Genomic DNA, 21,915 nt, shown 5'->3' on the forward strand with positions numbered 1-21,915 from the left:
GAGCCTGCAACTTCAATTGTATGATCTTGAGGTTCAACTCCAACTTAACCTGGGCTATCTCTGCTCGAGCGTCGTGTACCCCTGTGGCCAACTTACTGACACGTGCCTCTTCTGGTTCTTCTGCCTGAATGTACAACTCCAGGACCATTTGACATGCTTCCTCCACTAGCTGCATTATTTTCTTATTCTTCTCCACTACCTCATGGTGCTATAGGCCCAATTGCTTGATGTTGATGCGCTGGTCACTCATCACCTACAGCGCATGGCTGTCCTAGGCACTGAGTTTCCTGATGACTCGATCCTACAAGACATAGAGCATATCCCAAGGGAGTGCGGTCATATTCAGTCCTACCCTTTTCAGACTGCTAACTGTGGGCCTGTCGGCATCATTTTCTGTAGTGAGTGCCCCATCTGGTAGCACTATTGTGTTGGTAACCCTTATGCACAACATCTCCTCAGCAGCTGAAGTGCTGATCGTGAGGCTGGTACACACTATGCCAACCTGTGGAGTGTGAACTCCTATAGCTCTGTCTGGAGAGCCCCTAATACCCACTGTTGTTGTTCTTCAAACTATTGGAGGGCCTCTTCAGTGACATCTGTCACCATTTTACCAATGTCATGCAAATCTCCCTCAGTGAGGGTGATTGAGTCCAAGGATGACTTTGAAGCCTTAGTTTTCTTCCATGAGGATGCCTTCTCTTTTGAGCACGGATGCTTTAGTTGGGTGGTAATTGTCTGAGGGTCCGTGCCAAATTTTTCTATCTCTATTTCTGCCTCATCTCCAGGCGCAGGTGACATTTATCCTTCACGCTCTTCTCATCTTGTTTTCTATTGTTCTGCCAGTTTCGCGGCGTCATGCGTTGCATGGGCCTTAGTATCTGCTTCCTCTTTTCTGCGTTTCTTCACCAGCTGCACCATCCGAAGCTTTATTTCCTCCTTCTTGTGCTGTGTGGTGGACTTGTCTATTTCCACCACAGAGGCAGCTAGAGCATGTCACTCCGGAGGCCAAGACTCGAGGATTGCAAAAATTGCATCATCAGTTGCCAGATATGGTAGGTTATGACATGTCTTCATAGGGTCCTTCTGCACCCTGATAAAGACATGGTGGAAATCCACTTTGAACTCTACAAAGATCTACAAACTGGTGTATACTGCAGGTGACAACCGCGGCTTGTGATTGATGCCCATCGAGATACTCATCCCCATCAAGATCCAAAAGGTCTTACTTTCTTTTATTCACTATGTGTCATTGGTTACCCACAACGAAGCGTACTTCGCTACCTCTGGAAGGTCTGGAATGACTTAAGGGAATTGGCTATCTGTGGGAAGCTCCCATGCCACCAGTATGATTGAAAGCAAGAGCGATGCATAGTGGAATGTCTTTCCCTACTCCTGTACCTTGCGAAACTTCACAAGGAACTTGCTTCATAGATAATTTTCCCAATTGAATTGGACTCTTTCAATGCATCGAGCTGCTTGTGCAATCACAGGTGCAAGCACCTCATCTGCGCAACACTTCTGGATCACCTTCCCTCCTAAAATTTGTGTCGTGACATTGACTGTAGGGTTGTTAATGTTGGAGATGGTATATGCCCGCTTCTTCTTCTCCAACTTCAACTTCTTCTTTATCGCTTCTAGGAGGGCCAACTCGCCACCCTTTCCTTTTGATATATTGGTTGTATCATCCCCTGATTAAGGCAGTCGTGTGATTCGATGAATCAAGTGATCTGTGATGGGAATGGGCTCCTGCAACCATAAACACCCATCATGCACCAAGAAAAGCAGCTGCTTGATGATGAAGAGGGTCACTAGGGCGTGGTGGTAATGTGACACCCAAAGAAGGTTTAGCAACCCAGATTTCACTACTCCCTTGAGCTATGTGTGCAGCTCCAATTCAATCACTCAAGTGTTCATGTCAATCCTTCGGCACTTTAGCTACTGAGTCACTAAATGCGAGAATTTCTCATGATCTATGAGGTCCAAATATTTAAACTTTAGGACAGGAACCCACACTAGGTGTGGTCCTTCAAAAATAAGGTCATCTGGGAGCAAGAAAGTTTTCAGGGAGCTCTTGATCTCGTTTATGTCCTTCGGCACCTTGTCTTTACCCTTGCATGGAGGAATATATTATGGTAGCTTGGTAATAGGGTTCACACCCTGGGTTTCAACTTCCATTTCTACATCCTCTTCATCCACCAGGATTTCTTCAGACTCTTCCTCATCAGCCTCTAGATTAATGGCCTTCCCCTTTTCTTGCAAGGTGAGCTTGGTCCTCTGTAGGTTTCTTGGTGAGATGTCCACCGAGATCATAACCTATTTATCCTTCTTAGGTCTCGATGTTCTCGAGGATTTAGGGACTTCAACTATTACTCCGACACTCTCTGGGGCTTCTACAACAACAATTCTCTGTGAAGCTTCCTCGGGTGTCAACATCATTCTAGTCAGGAGGTCCTACATCTCCTTCAGCAATGTCTCAAACACTGAACTTACTCTAAAGCCTCAAAATTCGTAAGGTCCATACACACTTCATAGTGCAACAACTGGATTTTCAAAATGCCAAGTGTTTTTTGCTAGACAACCACTTGTAATTTATAGGTCCATTTGAATTCAAATTCGACTGTTCCCCCCACATTCAGCCAATTAATGCTAGATTGGTAGCATATTTTCAAGAATCCAAGCCATAAGGTTTGCCTTAAATCCTTGCTGCCCGCTCCATTTGGCCTCAAACTAACAATCAAATCATGAATAGTGACTTTAACGGTCACTTTCCAGTGGACCTATGTGCTAGCGCAACTATCTTCACACTGGCATGGACCTTGTGACACTTCGTTGCTTTCCACAATCCTGAAATCGCATATCTCCCCAACCCGAGTAGTGTAGTTTATAGTTCCATGCCTCCTTTTAGCTGCATAGAGCATTAAGACTATGCTTCTACCACCTAGTCAAATGGGTGGGCCACCTGTGTATGGCATCAATCGATTGCCATTCACCTTTCCTGTGAAGGGATCGCCATTCAATTTAACTAGCTAGATCGCACCACTGACGCTAATATCCTTAATAAAATAGGGCCCCAACCCATGCATTCTGAATTTCCCTAGAAATTTATCTAACTTACTATGATAGAACAACACCAAGTCATTCACCTTAAAGGTGTGCAGCTTAATATGTTAGTCATGCCACAATTTTTCACACTACTTTTGGACCTGCTCATAAAATCCAGCCAAAAATCTCTCTTCTTCAAGCTCATCCAACCGTGTGAGCCTCTCTTCTAGGGCTCTGTGATCTTTCATACCTGTGAGCATTGTTATGCGTAGACTAGGCATGATGTATTCCATAGGCATTACTGCTTGAACCGCATATACTAGCCTAAAGGGTGTTTGTCCCATTAACTTCTTGCACATTGTCCGATGAACCCATATAGCAAGTATGTGTAGGTCCCAATCACTTCGTTGAGCATTGAAAACATTCGTCAGCACAATTTCAAGCACTTTGTTGAATTCCTCCACTGTCTCGTTAGCTTGTGGGTGATAAGGTGTGCGATTTTGGTGATACACCTGAAATTCTTCCATCAACGCGCTAATCATTTCATTCAGAAAATGCGTACTCCAATCACTCATAAAAATCTTTGGACATCCAAATTGCATCAGTACATGCTCAAATAGAAACTACATCCTTCACCAACTGTGCTTCTACCCAAAGAGTTAAGCACTTCATCGTAGTGATAATGTACCTCATGCTTGTCTTCCCTCGGGGCTGAATAGGTCATACAAAATCTATTGCCCACTATTCAAAGGGTTGTAACATTATTTATGGATTCAAAGGCATTTCATCCCTTCGTGATGGCCTGCTTGTTTGTTGACATACATCACATGCCTTGTAATATGCTTTTGAATCTTGATGAAGGGTTGGCCACCACAACCCTGCGTGTAGAATCTTCTACGCAGTTGCTCTCCTTGCATAATTTCCTCCCACGGAAACCCCATGAGAGTCCATGAGGATGCTACTTCATTCAAACTCATGTACATACCTTCACAATATCTCATCAGTCCCCATCTTGTATAGATGCCCAACAATGACGAAGAAATATGCTGTGAACACCACTAATTCCTTCTTTTGCTGGATAGAGTATCCTTCCAATGCAGTTCCTATTGTTAGGAAGTGTATTATATCTTCAAAATGTCCATCTGTGATGTGCACAACAAAGAGCTACGCGTCAAGTAATCCTTCCTCCAAATTAGTGGGTTCCTCCCCTGTCTTGATGTGCAATAGGTGATCTGGTTCCGCGTTCAATCATACAGGCTTCACAACAACTTCAAAATCGTATTCTTGGAATAGTAAGAGTCATCTGCAAACTCACCCCCCCAACACAGGCTTATTGACCAGGTAATTTAGTGTAGAGTGATATGTATACATCTTAAAGTGACCTCTTAGCAAGTAGTGTCAATACTTCTGGAATGCATAGACCATAGCTAGCCCCTCATGCTTAGTGGTGGAATAGTTCTTCTCTGCTTTGGATAATTTGCCGCTTGCGAACGTGATAGGGTAGTCAATCCTTCTTCGCCATCTTGTGTTAGTACTACCTCAAGCGCTATGCATGATGCATCAACACGTACATGAAACTCTTTCTTCCATTTCGAAAGACTAGAATCGGTGCGATAACCATCTTTTCTTTCAATATATCTAAGATTTTCTTACACTCATCGTTCCAGCAGAAGGAGACATCCTTCTTCAACAATTTTTCCATCGACGTGGTGATCTGGTCATAGACTTTGATAAAATTCCTGTAATATCTCGTATGTTCCAGAGTAGCACGTGGTTATTTCACACTCCTCAGCACTTCCAAGATCAGAATCATTGCGATCTTCACGAGGTCTACTATAAGCCATTTTTTGTAAACCACATGCGCCAATAATTTCCCAAAGGAACGAAAAACAGACACTTCTTGAGGTTGAGCATGACCTGGTATCTTCAACAGGTATCCAGCATCAAGCGCAAGCTCTCTACATGGTGCTTAACCAGCCCAAATATAGTCCAGTCATCAAAATATACCTCCAGGGACTTATGAATGAATTCCTTGAATGGCATGATGACCACGTGAAGAAAGATAACAAGTGCATTCTTCAACCCAAATGGCATTACAGTGTATTGAAAACAACCCCACTCAGTCGCAAAGGCTGTCTTGCTCCTATCCTCCGGCTGATTTTGATTTGGTGGTACTCAGAGAGCCCATCAGTGAAGGAGTATCCTTCCTCGCCACCTACATTGTCTAACACTTCATTCGTGAACAAAGTTGGGAAAGGATCATGCACACAAGCGTCATTAAATGTTTTGTGATCCACGCATATCATTATCTCATCCTTCTGCTTCTTCCCTTGCACCACCATTGGGCTTACCCAATCAGATTCCTCCATAGGCTCAATGATGCATGCCACTAACATTTTTTTTTGCTATAAGTGGACCTTTTCCTTGTATTTCGGGTTTAGGTGGCAAGGCATCTGATTAACTGGTTTCATGTCGGGTTTTAAAGTGATCTTCATCACTCCTAGATCTTTGATTATTCCTTTCAAATTCGTAAACTTGGTAGGGAATAAGTCCTGATATTCACAGAGTAATTCAGCGACCATATCCACTGTCGTGTCATCCCAATAGTCTCTAGTCTTCATGAATTTGGGTTATTTCTCCGTACAAATGTTCACCTGTTTAGTTCTCACCGACACAGTTATATCAATGTTCTCAATTTGCAGTCCTTAGACCTCACAGTGGCCCTCAGTTTCCAGAATGTTAATCTTCTATGGATCCTCATCCTCCTCTCCAGAAGTTACATTATAACATTTCATTGCACGACTCAGCTAAGTAGCCCATTCAGGCTGCGCCAGGTCTAAAGGATCTTGCAGTATCATAAAGATGGCTGCTTTCACTTGTTGTAGCGCTTCATCAATACCGTCAAACCTGTCCTTAAAACTAAATGTCATCATGAATCCTTAGCGCAGGATATCCCATTCACCTGTTCCATGATGGAGCTCTATTTCTATATACCAATTCATTGGGATAACATCTAGGGTATGATAGAATAGGTGCACCCATTTAGGTTATGTCTTTTCTCCATAGGCCTATGTCCATTTGGCCAAATGCGCACATGGATCATTCTGCCCATCATACTTGTATGTCAATTGCATCCTAGGCTTCCCAAATCATGCTCTCATCATCCTCCTACATTCACGCCAATCATTAAAACTTCCCTTGTGTGTGTCCCACCATCTTGCAGGCATAGAGCGCAGTGCCCAGTCGAAGGCCTAGAAGTGTTGTTTTTCTGGCACCTCCCTTCCAAATGCATCCAAAAGGACATCTACCTCATTTAGACCATCATAGCTAGGTAAAGCTCTTTCCTTTGATGACACACAATGTAGGGACCGGGTCATCATGTTGCAATTCAGCGTAGTTACTTCATGTAATTGATTATGCCAGCGTTCTATTTCTTTATCAGAATCCGAAGTGCAGGAACTCTCATGATCCCTTGTAATTCATCCATCCGTGGTGGGACTCACCTAGTCTCGGTCTCGTGATATTATCTTATAGATGTAGTCCAGATCATCATCACTCTCATAATCGTGGACTGGTTCTGTATAGTGCGATCCTTCTGCAGGATCCAAGGGTATTGCTACGTGCAATGATTTCTTTTGAAATATCATCTTTCACTTCTACAAATTGATTATCCCGTTCATATCAGTAGCCTAGTCAATTCCAAGGAGCGTAGGGTAGGGATTGCTATCATCAAAAATCTCTATTACTCCAAAATATTCCAGCATGCTTGCACCCTCAATATCCACGGTTACTCCCTACAGCCGCCCCATGGGTATGATTTTCTACTGATTCACCATCCTTAACTGAATTGGAGACCATTGTAGTGCACACCCCCCCATTTGCTCCCATGTCTGTTTCAGTAGAACATTCGCATCTGATCCCAAATCTAGAATGACTTGATCCATTTCGTATCCTCAGATTTGCATGGTGAGTCTTATTTCACGTCCTATCCTTCTATTCTGCTTACCGATCTTTTAGATTATGCGCGGTTCACCTGGCGTGGTCCCAGTATATCTATTGATGAGTTCTTGTAACCATTTCATAGCCTTATTGTCACATAGTAACATCATACAGGTTTCCAGGAAATTTGTGAGCATAGAGGGGTCTATCTCTGGCTGGGGTTTATCCTTGCTTCTTGAAGTGGAGGCCTCAATGAAGCTCTTGTTAGCTTCCATGAATGCTTCACGAGCATGCTCCAAATCAAACTTAGCCTCTTTTTCCTAGGCTTTGTGAACCCATGTACTATCTTCCAGCTATTTCCCCTTGTCATCTCCCATCGCGATTCCATTCCAAAGCATTATATTTACATTCGGATCTTCCTCGTGCGACTTAGACCTCATCATATTCAGTTTCGGAGTTGGGGGAGCCGTTAGTGCCCCTTTTTCATGAATCCTAGCTATCAGCGTAGAACAAGCTTTTGTTTCATGATCCAAAAACGTGTAATACTTGCACGACGGGCAAGTTGGATTAGTGCAATCATGGGCATAAGGTCTTGGCCCTTTGCAATTGTAGCAAATCAACTGTCTTAGACCTCTACCAGGTCCTCCTCCACCTTGACCTCGTCCATGCCCCTGAAATCCTATATGTGCCATCCCTGCATTCTAGTCAAGGGGCTGTGTTTTGGCTTGAGCCCTTTAGGCAGGATTTCTATCCTTCATCAATTCATAGCTCCTGCAAATATGCTCATCATGTCTTACTGACCTACAAAATTTGTACAACAACTGTTGTGGTGTTTGCACATACTTCTATAGCAAGTGACAATTATTCATAACATGCTTTTCGACTACCTGACAAATAGCGCACCATAAAGCAGGTGTCGCGCTAGGTCCTACTTGAACTTCCGGCCTTAAAGGCATCGGTCCCCCTATTGTAAGGTAATTTTTAAAGACCGGGAAGTGGTATTTGTCATGACCCTGACTCTTGAATTTCAAGCACCATACCTCCTCATGTACCTCTACTCAAACTATCCTGTCCTGCTTCAGACTTTGTATATGAAGGCACAGATTCTGTAGTTGCGCATGGATTGTTGAACTCCTAGATTAGGATCTTGCATCAAAGTCTCATGTAGTCTGATGGAAATCTTGAATGCCTCTGCCTGAGTTGTTATCTTCTTCTACGATAGCGTGCTCATTAAGTGGGGTAATAGCGAAGCCACAAACCACTCACAATGCTGTCCATATGTCAAATTCATATTGGCTTTGCAGATTTGACACTTCAATCTTTGATCCAATTCCCGTGGCGTCTCATCTAGTCACATTGTGATTTCTTTTAATCCCATAATCGGCTGCGAATCAGATTTGAGCCTGCTAAATTCCCTATTTAGTGCTACTTGGATGTCTGCTACTCTAGAATTCGGGTTATCGTTAGGGTACTTAATGTACCAGGTTAGCATGCGATCTTGTAGAGCACCGACTAGTGTTGCCTTCTTTATATGATCATCTGTAACACCTTGAACTTCCCATACAATCCTCATAATGAACCAAAATTTGTCCGGGTCCTCATTTCCCAAGCCTTTGAACAAAGGCAACTTCACTATATTCGCCATATTAAATCGCAATGGAGGTGGAGGTGGTATAGGTGAAGTTGGAGGCAATGGTGGTGAAGATGAAGGTGGTGTGGGTGGAGGTGGTATTCGTGGGAATCCTTGTCTTATCAATTGAATAACACTTCATGGAGGGACCCTTGCTATCCCTTCTTCATCCCCTCGCAGAGGTGAAATCAAGGGGCTATACTCTAGACCTTTATTTCCTTTGTTTCTGTAACTTTTTCAGCTTCGCGTGTCCCAAACATCAAGGTAGCTGCACAACCCATTTTGTTTACAAAAACATTTTAATCCAAGTATTCAGAGACTTTATGTACTTACCTCATGGTCCTTTGAAAAATCGTTGCTTTTCTTTGCTATAGCTGACTGAGGTGTCGATTGTGAATTTAGTAACAAACCCTCCTATGACGTGATCGAGCCAATAGTCTACAACACGCATCATCTTATCCTCTGATGCTTCCAACCTTCGCACTAGCTCTGGGGTCCACATAATAGGACTGTCAAGTTTCCACCTTCCTTTGCTATTTGCTAGATTCACGATCCACTCGTATAGATCAGTAGGAAGGGAGGCGAAAAAGATTTCGTGTATCTCCATATACAGGTATCGCTCCAACACTATTCTTTTGACAATCACCTGTTTTTGTTTTCTTGTGTCTCAAACTCATGAATCCTTCTGTCCAACCAGCCTTTGATTTAATTTTTAGTTGGATTCCAGTGATACAACATCACACGTATCTTATGCAGATTCCGGTACTGATAACAGAACCATTTGTTGGCTTGAGGGGGCCTTACCCAGTTCAACGTTAGTTAGCCAAACAAATCCCTACGCTACTGGCCATTTGGGCTTCAATCCTTGGAGCGTGGACTGAAGTCTCACCCGAAGCAGTATGGGGGGATGTTGGAACCAAGCTTCCGCACCCTTGAGATAGATGTGATGGCAGTTTATTCCAGCTATACCCACCTTCATGCATTTTTCTTAGCCCTCTATTCCACCCTTCAGTGCCTTCATGAAAGGGTACAATCATTTTTTGCATAGCCCTAACCAGGGGTTGATATACCTTCGCACTATTAGGGCAGTGAACTGTGATATCTCCCAAACCAGGCTGAGTGTATTTACTTGTCTTCTTAACAAATATTAGTTAGCTTCATGTAAATAGATGTTCTTACTCGTGTTCACTTAACCAACACAATTACATATATTCACACATCATATAAGCGTTATAAGTTCATACCCAACATAACTAGATGCATAAACAAGAAATAAATACAGAGAAGTTGTAGAATACTTCTCTTTATTGACAATTCTAAACAATTACAGACTCGACCCGCCTTGTGCACTCAGCTACAAGGGTCTTCACACTCAGCTGCAGACTTCTAAGCCTCTGTGCACTCAGCTATAGAGCCTCTACCTATGCTACAACTGAAGCCTTAGACTTCTACTTCAGGGATATCTCTCACACATGTTTGATCTTTCTTGATTGATTGATTCTTCTAATGACTTAGAGCTTAGCTCTATTTATACAATCCCATGGTCCGCGGACCATGGGTACATCTTCTACAAACAACATTACACTTCAAAAATATGGGCAGACAACCCTATGATTCTTGAACATTTATGTGCTCCATGACCACAAAATGCAGTCCTTATACTTGGATTACAAAATTATGACCAAAATATGGGCTTTTAGCCCCAAAACTACCCTCGGCAGATCCTGTGCCCAACAAGTACTTTTAGGTATACCTTTTGATGCAGGTACATATTGCACCAACATATTTCTTTTGACGATTCTTGTAATCTCAAAAACATACGGACATTAATCAATAGAGGTCTTCTCACTAACATTCTCACTATGAATTGGAGCTTGATGTGCATTTCTCTGCAATTTGGTAGTTGGGATACTCACCCGTTTTGATGCAGCTGCAGAATGCGCCAATATATTGGTTTTGACATTTCTTGTAATTTCAAAAAAAATTGGAGAGTAATCATTTAAGTCTTTCTCACTAACATTATCATTAAGACCTGGAGTTTGATGTGCATTATTCTGCACTTTTGTAGCTGGCACATTCAAACCAAAAAACATGTCAATGCTGGATATTTTCCTCCTCATAGAGTCCCTATGTTATAATGTTTAGTGTAGGAAGAGAAATATGATAGGAATGGACCTCCACACATCCTAATGTTCTCATCCATGCTTGTTGATAAATTCATTCAAACCTTAACATTTATCATAATGTTAACCTTCACTTCGTTCAAACCATAAGCTTTATCTCACATGCAAGACTTAACAACATCCTTGTTTAGTGAATGATTCAGTATATAAATTTTTCGATTCTGGGATAATGCGATATGGAAGAAAAGGAATTGGGAACATATATTGTTAAGACCTTCAAGTATTAGGTTCCCTTATAAATACCTTACAACCTCCTTCTCTACACCCTCAAAATGTTCAATGCTAAACAATGGCATTCTGAGCGACGTACATTTGTATTCGTATGAAGTCATCAATGAAAATGCATACCCAAAAACTGCAAAACTCATAAAATATCCCAAATTATTCTAGCAAAGGAAAAAAATTACTATTGAAGGACAAGCATTTTGTTTTCGGTACACTTAATTTCAATCTAAAGATTGAAAGCTAAACAATGCAATTTTGAGTTTGCATGGGTTTGCTAGAACTTTGTGAATGATGAATTGATGACGACAATGTGTCTCAAGTTCAAACCCCGCCAAGTGGTTGGAGCGGCTTATTTCCAGAAACAAATGACTTGATCCATTATCAGAAACTACAAAAAGGATCATTTGTATACACCATGCTCTCCTTTTGATTGGAGGTCTCAAACTCCACATCCTTTTCTATTTTTGCATCAAATTAAACAACTATATTGCTCTCTGGCATAGATAGAATTACCTCCTTTGTGACACAAACAAAACCTTCCTCTAGAAGGGCCAGTATGTATGCACCTTGAAAACATTCATGTAGACCTTTTGATGTAGCTACAGATTGCTCCAATATCTTGGTTTTGAAGATTCTTGTAATTTCAAAAACATCTTGACAATAGTCAATATGTGCCTTCTCACTAACATTCTCACTATGACCCAAAGTTTTATGTGAATTACTCTGCAATTTGGCAGATGGGAAACTCACCCCTTTTGATGCAGCTGCAAAATGCACCAATGTATTGGTTTTGACATTTATTTTAATTTCAAAAACACCTGGATAGTAATCATTTAAGGCTCACTAACTAACATTCTCACTGTGACCTGGAGTTTGATGTGCATTATTCTGCACTTTAGAAGTTGGGATATTCAAACCAGAAAACATGTCAATGTTGGAGATACTTGTGATTTCTACTAATTTTCCAGTTATACCTTTGGATGTAGCCTTAGTATGTTTTAGTATCTTTATTTCACGGTGCTTGAAATTTCAGGAACATCTAGATAGTAGTTAGTACAATTATTTCCACTCTCATTTTCATTATGAGTTGGTGCTTTAAGTGTTTGACTTTGTGCCCTAAGAGGTGGGCTATTTAGATTCCATGTAGATTCTTGAGATGTCTTCACTGTTAACCAAGTTGCCAGGTGGAATGTTTCTTGCATGATGGTCTAATGTATTTTTTTCCACAGTGCTTGGCTTTTCCAAAATGTTTAGAAAGTAATCAGTAAGGACATTCTCAGTACAAATTGGAGCATGATATGTACTTTTGCCCCCGTCAGAAGATAGAATGTTCAAACTAGTTAGAACATTGATGTTGGAGGTACTTGTGATGTTCTCTTAATTAATTTTCCTACCACATGTTTGGCATAGATTAGTGGTCCCAGTTTGTTCTATGGCACTTGGACTAGGAACTGAATTGCATGTACTATATACCACAGATTTCATTAAATAATTTCGACAATTCCTAAGGTGAAAAAAATCCCTCCATAAATTTATAGAAATGATAGCCTCCACCTGCAACACTGATTCTTTCGCAGTTCTTACTTTGCTTGGTAACTCCCTTGAAGTAACACATTCAGGAGAATGCTCAAAATTATGCTCCCATGTGTCTTTGCTAGGCATGTCCTACGATCGAGAATCCACACCTTTAGTTTGATGTTGAAATTTTCCTTGACATTCATAATGTGTAATCTCTTCAACCTTCTTAAATCTAGACATAAGTTTCATGTTATTACTTCCAGTCATTTGTCCAGCATAAAATTAATCTTCGAAACACATAGTGTGGAAAACGGTTTCCTTGAATTGATATTTGATAGCTTCATACATAATCACATATTTCCTTGACTCAACATCATGTTTATGCATTTTTTCAATTTTAAAATGTCTCAGAATAGATGCCTGAATATTCTCTGAGATACCTCCACTATTATTCTTGATGCTCATAAATTTTGAAGAGTTATATTCTTGCATGCCCACAATGGATCTGCCTAAATATTCATCAATTTTATGAATAACAACTTTCTTGAAATATAAACATACCTCATTGTGTTCATCAATTTGATCATGGTGAAAGGTATCCTATCTTGGATTTTGTCCTCTATTGAGGATGCACAAGGTGTCTGTAGCATTCTCCTTATTTCTCATAAACGATGGCTCTGATTTTGGAATTTTCTTCTTCAACATGGTTTGGTTAGAGGATATTGGGGCTCTCAGAATAGCCATGGAAAATAGACAGGTATTGGAGTTCAACGGGACTCTAAGGAAACACAAGGAATATATTTAGTCTAACAGGAATTCATTGTTCTCTTCGTCTCTCAACATGCATCTATAGTGATTTTTTTTATTAAAAAAAATAGAGGTTTGACAATTTAGAAGTCTAATTTCTATTCTTACTTCGACATGATGTAAAACATTTTACATGCATAAAATGGCTCGAGTACTTAGAAATACCCTATTAGGCCAATAAGAATGCAGTTTAACAAGAGTCTTATGAACATTAAAATAAGTGTTTGACATCCTATACCTTATGGATGATGATTTGTCATATGATATGCATCAGAAGTAGAACTTTCTCCAAGAAACTTTGCATAGATCTTTTCTCCCGTTTTCTAGTAAAATCATCAAAAATGAAAACTCCAAATAATATAATGCCAATATTAAAATACAAATTGTTTAATTCTCAAAACACAAGATATATTACTTGTTCAATGTCCTATCTAAAAAAATGGTGTACTTTTTCGTGTTCTAATTCTTCCGGAAGAAGAACTCTTGCTTCTTCTCCCATAACAAATCCATCACGATCCTCTAAGGTAAAATATTATATGATATATCAATAGCTTGGAAACTGTATTTAAAGTTTAAATTGATAAGGTAACAAGACAATAAATATCCATGGGACAAAAAACAAGATGATATATATTAAATAATCGATTCACAAGTTACCAAATAAAAAATAAAGAAGTAACAAGAAAATAAGAATACCACATCCCAGAGACCAGATGCTTTTGTAGGATCTTCATTTCTTTGTGATAATGCTCTCCAAGTTACAAATCCTCCCACACCTGTAATAATCACATATGATCTCCAACGATAGTGAAAGAATACATGATGAGCTAGAATCTAAAAGTTATCTTAATGATGGGAACTAAAGGATGGGAAATAATATCAATACCATACCAGCAAGAGAGTCCATGTCTATCCGAGAAACCTTTCCAAACACGCATTTGAAAAAAAAGATTTGGGATGGGGTAGAAAGGCTCCTCCAAATATTTCTATGATTCATTTAACTTTGCATTTCTTGATCAAGAGAAACTGAGAAGATGCATAATTTCCACAAGCCACAAACACCTTATTCTATGTAATATATTGTACATTGCATGATAGAACTTGTGCCAAAAATGATGGGAAAGATGTACAGGGTCATTTCTTGTAAATGGGACACTGGCATACTAAATCAGTGCAACTTCCTCCCACAAAGTTCTACTCATCGGAAACCAAGAGTGACTCCATGGTTTATCCTTCTCTTTTGGTTTTCTACCTCATCTCAAGTTCATCCAAATTCTCTTTTATACATGGGTAATCTTTGATTTTGTGTTATCGTGTAAGCTCATTGAGTCGCTCTGTTGTAAATGGGTAAGCTCTGATTTTGTATTCCTGTATAAGGCCTACTGCATCAGTCTATATTATTTTCCCATCCAGACCCATCTAGACGTAAAATAATCAAGGTCGGTATAGGAAGTACTGAAACAAGTTCTTTTTAGAGTTGTTTCCAAATGGAAAAGCCATCCATTACATGTTGGAAAACTTGAAAGTATTTCTTATATCTATTACTTGAGAGAAACACAACCTCAAAGTTATCCCCTCTCTTCAAAATCTCATTATAAGTGTTCACAAGTTGTCGAGTGAAATTTTTACAGTGGCCACACCATTAGGCTAAGAAATATAGACTCATAGTCTTCCCTACAAGATTTGCTACAGGAACCTACTGGAAAAAAAACAAATTGATAGTGACACCATCATGAAATAAAATATGTGAGCCTATTTTTCCTAAACCCATAAAGGATCCAATCAATAGACCAATTCAATACATCTATTCAATACACTTAATGCATGCATGATCTATTATCTATGATTTTAAGCTCAATAGCCAAATTCAGGACATCCTTTTATCCATACATTCTCATAAAGAACCCAAATCCATATTTGCAAGAAAAAAAAAGCACAAGTGAAAAGGGGAACACACCTATCTTTCTTCCTCCATGACCATGGGAAATATCTCATTCATCAAACAAAAGAAGGGACTCCATAGTTTGTGCATCCCTTGAGGCATCCTCCTTGGGCCTTCAGCTCATAAGTCACTCTGCAGTGAATGGATAACCCTCAACACCATATTCTTCAATGATATCCACACATTCAATGGTTATTAATCTGCCCCTTTTCTCCAGAACAACAAGGAAAAGAATGATATCGACCTAAAAGGTATGATCATGTTTTTCCGTTGTATTATCATTTGAGAATGGCAGGAAAGCCATGACAGTCCGCCTTCTCTGACCGAGAACTTGCTCACTCACTAGTGGGAAGAAAGATAATGCAGAAGAGCATAAGGTAGTTTCAATAAGGATGTGGGAAAACCCTCTCTACCGAAACACATAACATGAATTGTATATGATGACAACATCTACATAAAAGGAAAACGTAAAACTGCTTGTGTAAGTGTAATTCAAATAAATAGACTAGAAAAATCTAATCGTCTAACAATGGATCAAACGATATAGAGTGATGGAATGAGTGCATGAAGGGAGTTGGTCTAACAGGGAAACATCTTACTGCGTTATTAATGTTGTTGCATTATAAAGTTATGTTAATAAGGATGGTACATGGTGTCCGCAAAAACTGAGCATCCTAGGCCACATTAAAATAATTATGAAATTTCTCAACCAAGATGTTGGATTTACGATGCACACTAGTTTAATTACTACGCACAACCGACCGATATATATATATATATATAGATATTACATGGTTGAAATATGTAGGGCTTTTGCTCATCCTACACAAGGGCTTTCGACTTTACTATAGCCACATTGACTTATATATGTATGATTGGGAATATATTTGCATGGAATATGGAGATTGTAGTTCCTTCACCAAGTAAAAACAAGAGTTTTTTTCTTAGATTTACACTCCTCTAATATGACACTATAAAAGCTAGTAATTGTTTTCTTTTACACGGCCACCCAAAAAAGTTACTCCACAATTTTCTCTCCTTACTTCTCAAACTTACCTCCACACTAGAATTTTTTTTTTCACATATTTTGTATTGAAACATACATTTTTAATATTTTAACTCATGACATGTCAATGAAATAAAACATAGGATGGGCATTTGTATTCAAAAAAATATTATTTTGAACCTGTAGATGTTGCAGATTACATATACTAGTTGCAAAATAAATGTCTAGACCATATGTCTTACCAAACATGTATTAAATTCTCATTTGTTCTTAATTATCTGATGTGTTGCAGAATGGGAAGTTTGTACTCCCGCTTGGAATTTCATTTAATTCATGTCTTTTAACTTGTAAAAAAAATCTACAACCTCCAATAAAAATTGACTTGGTTGATTTACTTGTGTACTACAAGTATGATTGTTGTCATTTTAATAACTCCAATGGTTGGGATTAATTTTCTAACACTCCCCCTTAAACATAACTACTACCATTGACAATTACCAAACAATCTCTCAAATGGAAAAAAAAATCACATGCCAATGCCTTTGTGAGGATGTTGGAAAAATGTTCTTGCGACCTCGAATGTTGTAACCCGATTTGACCAATGTTAATCAATTCTCTAATAAAATGATATTTAGTGTCGTGTGCTTGCTCCTCCAGCGAAAAAAAAATTGATAGTGCAATTGAAGAATTATTGGCATGGTAGATAATTGTTGTTCTTTCTTGTTCAAGGCATAAATCCCTCAATGTTCTTCTCATCCAAACTTCTTAACATGTTGCTACTATTGCTACGACATATTTATCTTTTTCTGTCGATAGTGACAATATCAGTTGCTTCTTGGAGGCCGATGAAATGGCTCCCAAACCTAAATGAAAAACATATCTTGACGTGTTTTTTGTATCACCAACAGTTATTACCGAGTCACTGTTAGTGTAACCAACTAGTACAAAATACCATATTCCTTTGTCCCATTGACATACCTTAAAACCATTTTGGCTATCTGCCAATGTGTCTCCTTGGGTGTCTCCATGAACCATGAAACCAAGATTACTGCATACATTATATGAGGCCTAGTTTCTATCAATTACATCAAGTTGCCAACCATAATTTTGTATATTGTCAGATTAACATCGATGTGGCAATATTCTTTGCTCAATTTCCACCCTGTGATATTTAGAGTTGGCGCAATCTTGTTGTTATGCATACTAAACCTTTCCAAAATGTCTGCTACATATGTTTCTTGAGAAATAAAAATACCATTTTCTATTTTTTTGACTTCTATGCCCAAAAACTACCTTAACAACCCCAAGTCTGTCATTTCGAACTCACTTTTCATGACTTCTTTGAAATAAAAAACGAGGAGATGATCACTACCTAAAAAAAGAAAATCATCTAGATATAAAACAAGAATAAGAAGCTTACCCCCATTTTCATTGATGTAGAGAGTGGGCTCACTGTCACATTTGTCAAATCCATTTTCCATCAAGTAAGCATCAATTCTACTATACCATGCACCTAGTGCTTTCTTCGTCCCATAAAGAGATTTCTTCAACCTATACACCTTGTCTTATGGGCCTTATACCTAATAACCAGTTGGTTGTGCAACATATACTTCCCCTTTCAGTACTCCATTCAAAAATGTTGATTTCATGTCCATTTGATACATTTTCCAATTATGTTGCACAACAATTGACATCTTCGTTTGCACTGTTTCCATCCTCGCAATTGGCACAAATCTCTCTGCATAATATTTTCAATGTTTATACTTGTATCCTTTGGAAACTAGCCTTCCTTTGTGCCCTTCAATATTTCCTTCAACATTTCTCTTGGTCTTGTAGACCTATCTCACTCCATTGACTTCCTTTCCTTGCGGAAGATCCATTAACTCACATGTGTAATTCTTTTCTATTTCTTCTATTTCTTCATCCATTGGCGCTACCCATTTTTATTCTTCTACTAATTCCTCAAAATGGATTGGGTCATATAGATGACAAAATAATGCAAATAAGGGATTCAGACCTGCGTTACCATCAACTTCATTTTGCTCATAAATTTCACATAAATTTATGAATTTTTGTCTTCTTATGCCTACAGGAGATGGTCTTGACATGCCACTAGATGATGCGCTTGATGTAGATGATCTTGCTGGTCTTTACGGTGTGCCTGGAGTAGTACTTGCTTGACTACATGAAACCATCCTATTATTTATTAACGGTGTGATTTGTTGAATCCTTTATTGAGCTTAAATAGGAGTAGGAGGAGTGACCATTGAGGAATTACTTGTTGCAGTCAATTCCTCTTTGTCTTCCTTTGGTATGCATGTTTTCACATTGATTGTATTCTCCAAACTTCCATTCCATGCTTCCCCTTTTATAAACTACACATCTCTGCTAATATGACCTTCCTAGTTAATGAATGATAGACCTTGTATACCTTTGATTCATCACTATATCCAAAAAAAATATGTATTTCTCACCCTTGCTATCCAACTTCTTCCTTAATTCATGTGGGACATTGTAACAACCTCAAGTTAAAAATCCATGTAATGAAGTTAATAAAGGAAAAATGATAACCAAGGTCATGGGACACTTATTCCAAGCTAAAGGTTTGGCAAAACATCCTAGTGTGGGTGTTTATTTGGTTTATTATGGCTAAGGAAATTGGAAAATGCAATGGTAAAGGATTTGGAAAGGAAAGAGGAATTAATAGACATTTTATTTATGAAAATAAAGGAAATAAGGAGAAAAGGAAGTAGAAAGGTCACAAGTTGCACTTGAGGAGGACAATTAAGGATAAATAATGGAAATTGAAGAAAATAGAGGCATCGTTGATAAAAAGTCTTCCAAGGATTAGTTCACAACATTTTGTCACTCTAGTTTGGGAGCTTTCTCTCTATTCTCACTCTCTCATACTCTTGGAAATTTAGAGTATTCATGGATCACTCTAGCATTGGAGGAAAAAATGAAAAGGAAGGACAAGAAAGGAAAGGGAAGGAAAGATCAAACAAAGAAAATCGAGATCAAGTGATTACAATAGGATTACTTGTAGGTATCAAGTTGAATGTATGATTTCCTTGCTATTTTTGACATGCATGGTAGAAGCATGCATATTTTTTCTTCTCTTTTTGTCATTAGCATGGGTTTTTCTACGTGTGATAGGGGTTTTGTGTGGACTACTAGGCCTATGTGCACTCAGCTGTAGAGCCTTCCCTTACTCTACAACCCAAAACTAAACTTTACACTTCAGATCTTCCACTATGCCTCTATTTCATGATTATATTCCATCACTCTCCTATTTACTTAGAGCCTCTCTCTATTTACATAATCCAATGGTCCGCGGACCATGGATAGGTCTCTACAGCTGACATTACAATAAAAAAATTGAGGGAGGACAACGCTATGACTCTTTTACAAGCTACCCACTTTGTGCCCACAAAATGCGGAGGCCTTACATCAAAGTTACAATTTTTGACCAAAATCTTGGCTCTAAGGCCCAAAATATCCCTTGGGGGATCTCGCACCCAACAGGCCCCCAACACAAACATTGTGAGTCACCCTCAAGTCACTCTATTGGTGTGGAGATCTTTGTGTGAAGACCTCCCAATTTTTCCTTGATCACTGCAATATTGGCAACGCACTCAGTGGCTACCTGTTGTACTTCCTGGAAGTGTTGTTCAGAGATCGCTGTAGTTGAACTACTGCCCTGAACATTTTCCTATGTTGCTTGCAGTTTCAAGAGCTTTGCTTCAATGAAGGCCGTAATGATGGATGCCCCATCAATCCATGACTGTAAGCGTGCCTTCAAAATGGCTTCCTTGTGTTGAGAAACATCTACTTGTTCCTTGAGTGCTTTCGCCTGTTACATCCTCACGAGCCTCTATGTAAGGGAAACTTTCTACATGGTCCCTTTTACTTCATCATATTTCTATTGTAACTTGTGCACCTATATCCCTAAGCATTGTATGTTCTGGTCCTCCTACAAAATAGTGAGTACCTCGAAAGACTATTCGAACAACTTTATGCAGTTTATTGCTGCACTGTTAACCTCCACTATTATTGTTGTAATCACGCTAGCATGTTGTTCCTTAACCTCCAATGGAGTTGAAGGCTATGCCTTCAATTGCAATTCAGTTATCTAAAGGTTCAATTCAAGCTGAACCTTGGCCATCTCTTCCTTTGCCTTGAGCACCCCTGCTGCTAGCTTCCTTACGTGCACCTCCATTGGTTCCTCTGCTTTGATTTCCAACTCCGGGACCATCTGGTAGGCTTCCTCCACCACCTGCACTAGATGTATGTTTTTATCCACTACCTCATCGCATTGCAGGTTCAATTGTTCGATTTTGATGCACTTCTAACTCATTACCTGAAGCGCATGACCCTCCCTAGCTCGCAATTCTGTAGTAACTCTATCATGCAAAACATAGAGCATCTCCCAAGGGAGCGCAACCATATTTATCCTGATTCCCTTCAGCCTACTGGCCATAGGCCCGTCGGCCTCATTTCCTGTAACTAGTGATCCCTCTGGTAGGACTATTTTGTTAGTCATCCAAGCGAGCAACATTTCCCCGATCGTGGCAGTGCCTAGTGCGAGGCTGGTTGACATAGTACCAGCCTATGGAGTGCACACTTGCAACTCTTGTATCTGTGCTTAGAGAGCCCCCAAAACCATCTGGTGTTCTTCTGTAAACTGTTGGAGGGCCTCCATGGTAATGTCCCTCACCATCTTCCCAATGTTGTGCAGATCCTTCTCAGTGATGGTGATCGGGTTGAATGAAGTCTTCGAAGCCTTCGACTTCTTTCGTGGCCCTACATGCTCTCTTGGGCGTGGATGTTTCAGTTGGGTGGATGCTGTTTGTGGGTCCATGCCACCTTGCTTTGTATATATCTCCTACTTGGGTGAATGAAACTTCTGGCCTTCACGCTCTTCATCCACTACCTTCTACTGCTCTTCCACCGCCTTCACAGCGTCCACGCTGCCTGGGCCTTAGTTGTTACCGTTTTGTTTATGTATTTTTCTATCAACTGCGCCATCCCTAGTTTCACCTCAGTCTTTTTCTGTTGCATGGCAGACTTCTCTGCCTCCACTACAGAGCTGGCTGGAGTGCACCACTTCAGTGGCCATGACTCAAGGACCGTGAAGATGACATCGTCCGTTGCCAGATAAGGTAGCTCATTCCATGTGTTTGCGGGGTCCTTTTGTGCCCTGATGTAAATGTAATGGAAATGTGCCTTGAACTCCGCAAAGCTCTATAGACTCTTATATACCATGGATGATAACTATGGCTTGTGATTAATCCCCGTTCTAATGTTCATCTCCATGAACACCTAGAATATTTTACTGTCCCTTATCCTCGGTGCATCTCTAGTTGCCCATCGCGAAGCATACTTCGTTGCCTCAAGCAGATCCTGCGTGATCGTGGGGAATTGGTTGTCCTTGGGAAATTCCCATACCACAAGTATTATCGACAACAAAAGCCACGCATAGTGAAAAGTATTCCCCTGCTCCTATGCCTCTCAAAACTTCTCAAGGATCTCTCCACAGAAGTAGTTTTCCCAGTTGAACTAAACCCCTTCTGTGCATTGCACTGCTAGTGCAACAACTGGCATGGGCACCTAATCTATGCAG

This window comes from Pinus tabuliformis, chromosome X, assembly GCF_031772625.1.
Source record: "Pinus tabuliformis cultivar Carrire ecotype Pingquan chromosome X, CPIR1, whole genome shotgun sequence".
Lineage (NCBI taxonomy): Eukaryota > Viridiplantae > Streptophyta > Pinopsida > Pinales > Pinaceae > Pinus > Pinus tabuliformis.